At 44.5% G+C, this 9,291-nt stretch overlaps 1 non-coding gene across 1 annotated transcript; it reads right to left on the bottom strand.

Moving 5' to 3' along the window:
• Window positions 1-4,468: 4,468 nt before the first annotated feature.
• Window positions 4,469-4,575, bottom strand: LOC139036895 (U6 spliceosomal RNA). Its single transcript, XR_011489749.1, has one exon. It is a non-coding gene; the product is annotated as a U6 spliceosomal RNA (small nuclear RNA).
• Between the last annotated feature and the right edge of the window lie 4,716 nt (window positions 4,576-9,291).

Raw genomic sequence — 9,291 nt, forward strand, 5'->3', positions numbered from 1 at the left:
GTTTGGGCCCCGACTGTTCGTCTCCCTGAGATGAACGTCTCCCCCCATGTGTCCAAACTTTTGGAGACAAAGGATACCGGAAAGTTAAGAAAGTGGCCCCAATATTAGCAAGAGAATGATGGTCACAGGTCAAATTTTTCCTGAAAGTGCAGGCATCTCAGTCTTTGACAAGTAGGTGAGTGTGCCCTGATGTTAAAGCCCCCCCCCCCGAACCCCCAGGCCTGAGGACCCCCAGGTCACACTTCTGTTGTTTCTCAGGAGAAGCTTTAGGTCAGAGGGAGGCTCACCTCATGTGAGCCTAGATCATTGCCCCAGGTCATCTCTGCAGAAGCTGGGGCTTGGGACCCTTCATTCCAGTGTGATGTCCCCAACAAGTGACCCCTATGACTTCAGGGTGTGGGTGGTTAGGATCACTGAGTGGAGTCCGTTTTCTTAAGGAGCGAGTTGGCCTTGGGAGTGGCTGATTTTCCAGGGCTTTAGGTGCACTGGGTCTCCTGACTGGAGAGGGGGCAGGGCTGGGTCATTGGGTGCGGGCAGCACCTGCTCGCTGTATTCCGTGAGCACGTTCCTGGTTTCTCCTGCCTGGAGGGCAGACTTGAGTTGTTCCATGTCAGGGGGCTAAGGTGTCTCTTCTTTCAGGCTTGGGGAATGGGTCTACCATCCATGAGTTCAAATGCACTTCACTTTACCTTATCCCTTAGAGTTAATGTTACATGGAGCAGGGCAATTGAAAGCAACTTAATAATCCAGTTTTCTTGAGTTTCCTGACATAGCTTGGCTAAGGCTGGTTTCAAGGTCTGATTGGATTGCCCTACTTTTCCTGAAGATTGTGGTCTCCAGGCTGAGTATGGGGTTCATTTTATGCCTGGAACACTTACCTGCTTCATCACCTGATAACGCTGGACCATTATTGCTTTGTGTGGATCCCGAGAGCCCAAACCTGGGCTTTTAGTAAGACCTTAGCCACAGCGGCCATTTCAGTTCTAGCAGGGAATGCTTTCATCCACCCAGAAAATGTGTCCACTGGCACCAAGAGATGCCTGAAATTGCCCAGTATTATTGGCAGAATGGTGAAACCAGTCTGCCAGCCTTCTCCAGGGTGTGTCCCTCTGGTCTGAATGGTCTGAATGACCCTAAAATGGAAGGCTCTGGTGGGTCTGGTGTTGGGGTTGTTCACTGTCAGATGGGGCGTGTCTTAGCTCTTGGACTGCTTATCCTTTTCATGCCAGGAGTTACTATGGCCTTAACTCACCACTGCAGCTTCCCTCCTGCAGTGAGTTCCTTGATGAGCGTCCATGATGATTGACAGTCTGCAGTTTGGGGAAAGAAGTATCGTCTGCATTCGTTAACTAGCTCCCCATCGTCTTTTGGATCTCTGTTGAAGCCCTGTTTTCAGGCTTTCTTTAATTCTTTTGTTTTAATTGGGGAATAATTGAATGGATCTGGCCTTCGTAGTGTGAGGGGCGGTTGCTGAGTTACTGGTTCTAAGACTGCCCTTTTGGCAATTCCATCTGCCTGTTGTTTCTCTTCATCAACTCTGCACTCTGCTTTTGGTGACCCCTACAGTGAGTCACTGCCACGCTCTTTGGAGATTGTACTGCTTCTAAGAGCTTCAGTTTGCTTAAGCCATGTTTTGCCCATTTGGTCTCTGCAGCAGGCGTAAGTCTTTCCTTCCAAATAGCCCCATGTGCGTGCAGGATACTATACACATAATGAAAATCTGTGTAAACATATAAGATCTTCACTAGCGTGTACTCTCAGGCTCAGGTGAAGACTGTCAGGCCATCACTTGGGTAGAAGTCCCTGGGGGCCAGCTTCTTGTTTATCTGACTTGGGTCTGGGAAGTCACTGCATATCCAGTCAGGGTTTTTTCCTCTTTCATAAAACGGCTCCTGTCTGTGAACATTCCTCTTTGGTGGCTGGAAGAGGCCCACTTCCTAGGTTGGGGTGACTGGAATAGGTCGTGTATATGGTTTCTATACGGTCATGCTCTAGGGGCCCTGTGGGTATCAGGGTGGCAGGATTTACCATATGACAATTTTTTATGGTAGCCGTAGTGTCGTCTAGAAGCACAGCCTGAACTTGAATCTGGGGATAGCTGTCCTATTCCCTTAAAATGCGCTAACGCCTGAACCTGGCATGGCGTCCACATCCTGACTGACTGACCCAGCTGTTAACGTTTCAGCCTCCGTTAGCAGGGTTGCGGTAGCTGCTGCAGACTGCCCAGGTCGCTCAGTGGTGAAGAGTCTGCCTGCCAATGCGGAAGGCACAGGAGACTTGGGTTTGGTTCCTGGGTCAGGAAGATCACCTGGAGAAGGAAATGGCAACTCACTCCAGTGTGCTTGCCTGGGAAATCCCATGGCCAGTCCTGGCGGGCTACAGTCCTCGGGGTCACAGAGAGCCAACAGGACTCAGCGACTGAGCTCCAGCACCACCAGCGGGGCCCGCTACTGCCTGTAGGCACGGAGGCCGCCCCTACAGTTCAACCTAATTGTTTTGAGAAATAAGCAACCACCTGAGTAGGGGGTCCCAGTTTTTGAGCTCATCCACCAAGGGTGGTTCTCTTCCTCTCTTAACTGTAAAGGTCGAAGGGTTTATCTAAATTTGAAAGGGCCAGGGCAGGGATCTGAAGTAATTGCTTTTTCAATTCTTGAAAGGGCCCTTCGGCATTCTGAATTCTACTCAAAGGGATCATTCTCTTTTCCTTTCAACTTTTCACATAGAGGCCTCGTCATTAGACCAGAGTTAGTGAATCCAGAAGTGCAAAACCTGACCATCCCTTGTAAACCTCTAAATTGTCTTCTAGCTTTAGGAGGCTCTAGGCTGCAATTGGCTTCTTTGGTTTCCTGGGATGGCCTTCCCTGACCTGTGAGAATGAGACCGAGAGTGGGTTACCCCAGTTTGTGAGGTGTGCATGTGCATGCTCAGTTGTGTCCAACTCTTTGCGACCCCATGGACTGTAGCCTACCAGGCAAGAATAGAATTTCTCAGGCAAGAGTACTGGAGTGGTTGCTATTTCCTCCTCGAGGGGATCTTCCTGACCCAGGGACTGAACCTGCGTTTCCTGTGTCTCCTGCATTGCGGAGAGATTCCTTACCCCTGAGCCATCAGGGGATTCTAGTTTGTGATATTTGACCCTTTTTCTTGGACACCTTATACTCTTTATCGACCAGGTGGTTCAGGTAGGTATAATATGTTTGTCACAGGCTTGCTTAGGAGGGCTGGTGATCAGAATATTGTCTACATATTGGAAGAAGTTTCCCTTTTGGAGATGTAGACCTTTTAGGTCTTTAGCTGAAGTTTCCTCAAAGACAGTGGGGGAATGTTTGAGCACTTGGGTCAGGACAGTCCAGTGGTATTGCTCTTTCTGTTTTGTGTTTGTGTCTTGTCACTCAAAGCAAAAATTCTTGTGATGCTGGGGTTAATGAAATACATAAGATGAAATCTTTTAAGTCTAAAACAGAATACCCGGGTCCTGTTGGCCAGCAGAGTGGCTGGCGGGGAATAGGGATTGGGGACTTTGGGATGTATATCCTCGGTAGTTTCACTGACTGCTCTGAGTTTCTGGACCATCTGGTATTTCCTACTGGCTTCTTCTTCTTTTTTAAAAAAAATTATTATTTTTTCCCATTTATTTTTATCAGTTGGAGGCTAATTACTTTACAATATTGTAGTGGTTTTTGCCATACATTGACATGAATCAGCCATGGATTTACATGTGTTCCCCATCCTGACCCCTCCTCCCACCTCCCTCCCCATCCCATCCCTCTGGGTCATCCCAGTGCACCAGCCCCGAGCACTAGTCTCATGCATCCAACCTGGGCTGGAAATCTGTTTCACAATAGATAATATACATGTTTCGATACTGTTCTCTCAGATCATCCCACCCTCGCCTTCTCCCATAGAGTCCAAAAGTCTGTTCTATATACATCTGTGTCTCTTTTTCTGTCTTGTGTATAGGGGTATTGTTACCATCTTTCTAAATTCCATATATATGTGTTAGTATACTGTATTGGTGTTTATCCTTCTGGCTTACTTCACTGTATAATGGGCTCCAGTTTTATCCATCTCATTAGAACTGATTCAAATGAATTCTTTTTAATGGCTGAGTAATATTCCATTGTGTACACGTACCACAGCTTTCTTATCCATTCATCTGCTGATGGGCATCTAGGTTGCTTCCATGTCCTGGCTATTATAGACAGTGCTTCGATGAACATTGGGGTGCACGTGTCTCTTTCAGATCTGGTTTCCTCAGTGTGTATGCCCAGGAGTGGGATTGCTGGGTCATGTGGCAGTTCTATTTCCAGTTTTTTAAGGAATCTCCACACTGTTCTCCATAGTGGCTATACTAGTTTGCATTCCCACCAACAGTGTAAGAGGGTTCCCTTTTCTCCACACCCTCTCCAGCATTTATTGCTTGTAGACTTTTGGATAGCAGCCATCCTGACTGGCGTGTAATGGTACAAAAAATATGGAACGCTTCACGAATTTGCATGTCATCCTTGCGCAGGGGCCATGCTAATCTTTTCTGTATCGTTCCAATTTTAGTATATGTGCTGCCGAAGCAAACACCCCACTGGCTTCTTTTATGGGGAGGATGGGGGAATACAGAGTGGTTGGCACAGTCTAATAAGGCTCCAGTATATTAGGGCATCCAAAGGATGAGATGGTTAGATGGCATCAGCTACTCAATGGACATGAATTTGAGCAAACTCTGATCTGAAGGGCTAGGTGCATGGGGTACCCTGTGAGCCAGTGAAATCAGACTAAACACAGAGGAAAAAGAAAAAGTTAGATATTATTACCCAGATTCTACTTTTATTTCCTGGGAGTTGTTAATGGACTTTGCTTGTGACACAACCAGCCAACTGACCAAATAACCCTTAAAGCTCCAGCACTACTAAAGGCTATTCCAAGCTTGAAATCTTGAGTTAAATTCCACCTGATAACCAACAATGTGACCAGCTTCCCATATCACAGCTGTTGGAAAGCCCACTAGAAAACCATTTGAGGGGAATAAAAAGTACCATCAAATCCTTTGGCATTGGGTCTGAAATAAGCTAGCAAATTGTGAGAAGAGCAGAAATATTGTTCACCTTTGGTCTGTCCCCAAAAAGACAGATTAAGTTGTGAGTCTCTTTATGATTGTGTTTCCCCCAAGAGAACCTTCATGAAGTAATTTTGTTTCTCTTGAAAAAAATATATTAGCAGCTGTGAAAAATAATGTTAACGTTAGTTCAATAGGATGTAAATAAAAGAGGCCCAGTCAACTCAAGTTTCTAAATTGAGAGTGTACCATTATTTAGACTCTACAAGTATTGAAACAAGAGGAGAAATGACCTAAGGTTATGGCACTATTTTCAATTAAAAAAAAAACAACAAAATACCTTGCTTTGAACCCCAGTGCTGCACATTAAAAACTCGTATCTCCTAGCGACTGGGGATTAGGTGTTCCCAGCGCAGCACCTGGAAAGTTGTAATATTAATAGGTATGCTTATTCTTACTAGCATATGCTTATCTTCTACAATTTTGATAACAGGGTCGGGTGAGTCAATTGCTTTGTTTTCTGATGCTTTCAGGGTAACTCTAGGAATTACTAATTAGGCACAAGTGCAGCCGACTTACAGAATTAGTGGCGCCGTCAGAGATGCTGAGGGGGAGACAGTACACCCTAGCGAGCTGACGGACCTGGTTGTTCGGGTCTCAGAGGGGTCTCTCCGACATCTCTATCTAGAACCCTCTCTCGGTCACTCTTTGCGCTGCGTTGTGTTGCATGCTGTCGCCTCAGTTGGGTCCGACTTTGCGCGACCCTGTGGATCGTTGCACACCAGGCAAGAACACCGGAGTGGGTCGCCATGCCCCCTCCAGGAGATCTTCCCAACCCAGGGGTGGAACCCACGTCTCTGTCGCCTGCATTGGCAGGCAGGTTCTTCAACGTCAGCGCTGCCTGGGCAGCTTCTCCCGTCCTGTTTTACTCCTTCACCTCACTTAAATTAACCTGGCGCCCTGCTGGTTCACTCTGACGCCTTTCCTGTGTCCCTTCCATGTTGTGTCATGACAGCAAAACCCCCGCCTCTGTACCAGGCGTCAGGAAACCTGGCCCGAGGGACATATCCAGCAATGCTTTTTCCTTCTTTTGTTTTGTTATTCTTTGTTATTCCCCCCTCCTTTTTCCCTGTTTCTTTTTTTTTGTTGTTGTTGTTTGTTGTTTTTAGCTGGAATTGATTTACAATATTGTGTTAGTTTCAGTCACACACACATATATATTCAGATTCTTTTCCATTATAGGTTATTACAGATATTATACGAGTTCCCTGCACTATTTGGTGAATCCTTTTTGTTGACCTGTTTTATACATAGTGGTATAAATCTGTTAATCCAGGATTGCTGCTTTGTCCCTTCCTCCTCCCTTTCCCCTTTGGTAACTAAAAAGGGGTGAATATTGCCATTTGCAGCACCATGGATGGACCTAGAGATTATTACACTGAGTGAAATGAGTCAGAGAAAAACAAGGGTTATATGCTATTACTTACATGTAGGATCTAAAAAATAATACGAATGAGCGTATTTACAATACAGAAACAGACTCACAGACATAGAAAACAAGCTTTAAGATTTTTTTTTAAAGTGGTTGAAAAAAATCGAAAGAATGCTATTCAGTGACATGTGGAAATTATGTGAAATTCAGGTTTTGGTGTCCATATGGAAAGCTTTATTGGCACATGGTCACACCCATTCTTTCATGGACTGTCTGTGTCCGCTGCAGCCCCCAGGAGCAGAGTTGGGGAGTTGCGACAAAGGTCGTGTGGCCCGCCTGCAGACCCTAAGATATTTACTAGCTAGCACTCGACAGAAAGTTTGCAGACCCCTGCAGCATGCACAATGCAGTGCCTGGTAATGTGTAAGTGTCCGATCCATGTTGTGGATGAATTAGTAAAGCAGCAGAGCTTGGTAAATGTCCTTTCCCTGCCACTAATAAACAAGGAGGAACAGATGAATCAAAATTAAATCTTGACTCCGAGCTCTGGAACAATCACAGAATCGTAGGGGGAGCAGAAAAGACAGGGTGGAGTCCACTTGGAAGCTTTGCTTAATGTTTCTTTCAAAGAGATGACAAAATACCATTCAGGAATGTCATGGGCTCTCAAGTTCCAATTTCTAGAAACTGGATCCTTTCAGCTTTCTCTTGGGCTAATGCATTTTCTCTAACCCAGCCTTTTTCCCTCCTGCTTTTTATCTGCAATCTGACTAAAGACTGAACTCTGGTTTTTATGGCCCCAAATTCAGCGAACTTCCTTTCCAAAAAATGTCAGGCTCTAATCCTCTTAATAAAAAGGCCTGTGTAACTGAAAGAATACATTAGAAATAGTCCATGGTACAAAAAGACGGTCTGAAAATAACAAGGGGGAAAAATGTACTAAATGCATCTGCGCACACAAAGTTGCCAGGGAAACATGGTAGTTCTTTGCAGACTGACAGCACCATCACGTTTATAAAGAATCGACAACTGACCTTTGTCTCTTCCTTTCCTGCCTGCTTTTTACCAGGCACAGAAGAGCCTTGTGGCGTGAATGATGCTCTTGATGGGCAGATTTTTGGATTCTGTGCTGCCTGCCGGGTGGAGGGGGGTGTCCCTATTTACGGCTCTGCTAAGACCTAGAAAATCTTTTATGAGTGTCACCTCTATTATGACCCAGTCTCTGCAATTGAAAGGTACATTTTCACTTTGGGATTTGGCTTCTATAGTCCTGAGGCGAGAAATGACATATTTTGTTGCATTATTTAAAATATTCCCACTGAACACCAAATTAAAAATATCCATTAAAGGTTTATTTGATATCTTCCTAATTATTGCCCATTGCGCATTTGACAAATTATTTACACATTTTAATAATTGTGACTTTCTTTGGAAGTGACACAAAAACAATTACTTTTTCGAAATTCCACTGTGTATATGCTTTTGAAACTACATAGCCATTAAAAACAGTCTGTCGAATTAAAGGTTGGGCAATTAATTAAGTGCAAATTCTGTAAAACTGGACCAAGGAGAAAATTCATCAAACCTATGAAATATGACCTATCTTGTCCAAAAGACAAATATGTTTAAACAAAAGATGAAAATTGATGACAAAATTACGGGTAGCAAAATGCACACAGAGCAAATATAAGACAGCTGTACTTGGTCTCAGCGTGTTGGGTTTACCCTTACAGAATTCATGATTCATTACCTTCACTGTCTTGTAAAACTTTTCGTAGTTAATCTCCAAAGTACTGTATCTGGAATAAAAAAAAAAAATCTCAATCAGAAGAGCTCGGAAAACCATTATATTAATGATTTACTGGCCTTTAGAGGAGCCCAATTAAATGCAACCCAAGTTGGGGGTGGCAGCTCCAGGTTAGGTCTGCCCAAGACAATAGAAACCCAGGTTGCGTGTGAGGTCATTTCTTTTAACTTCTCTCCTTTGGGTTTTTCTTATCTGGTCTACCTTTCTTCCTCGCTCATGCCAGTTTTGGGCATCCAAAGCCCCCATTGCACTTTCATCTTGAAAGGACTCTGCCAGTGATAAAACTTTGGCTCTCATCTGGAGGAACAACTGCTGAGTGTGTTCAGCCTGTACGTCGGGGCCACCAGAAGGCAGAGCAGTGGCTGACGTGGGCTGTGTCTGTAATGGACCCTGTACATGTGTATTACAAGTTCCGGGTGTTACACTCGGGCGTTCAGGTTCACAAATCAACGTCAACTCTGGGGCGTGGTGGGCGGAAGAGGGAGGCGGATTTGCGGACTGTGGGGATTGTTAAGGATACAAGGCTGTTATTTCCATATTAAAATGTAATGGTCTCATTAAAGTTAAAACCACTGTTAAACTTGATTGAGTAAATTAGTTAATTAACCATAGCATCCCGTGCGTGCCTCCAGGGCATACCTCTTCTTTCTCAAGATGCAGCACAAATGCAGGCTCAGCTTGGAGAATCTCATCCGGTGTAGGATGATAACACACATCTTACCCTGAATTACTGCAGAATCTGTTAAAAAGAAAACACAAAAGACAGAAGGTGAAGGTGTTACTTGGTGTTAAAGGGAGATAGAAATAGCCTCTGATGAAAGAAGATTTATTTCTAAGCTAAACTCTCTGAAGATTTGCTTTATTAAAAGAAAAACACCTGATAAGCAGTTTGTGGATGACTGTTTTAGCTAGCAGAATAAAAGGTTTTCTTTTTAGTGCATATTCTGCCTCTTTATTGTCTTTAGTCGCTAAACAACTCTTTTGTGACCCCATGGACTGTAG

Source organism: Odocoileus virginianus, chromosome 9, assembly GCF_023699985.2.
Source record: "Odocoileus virginianus isolate 20LAN1187 ecotype Illinois chromosome 9, Ovbor_1.2, whole genome shotgun sequence".
NCBI lineage: Eukaryota > Metazoa > Chordata > Mammalia > Artiodactyla > Cervidae > Odocoileus > Odocoileus virginianus.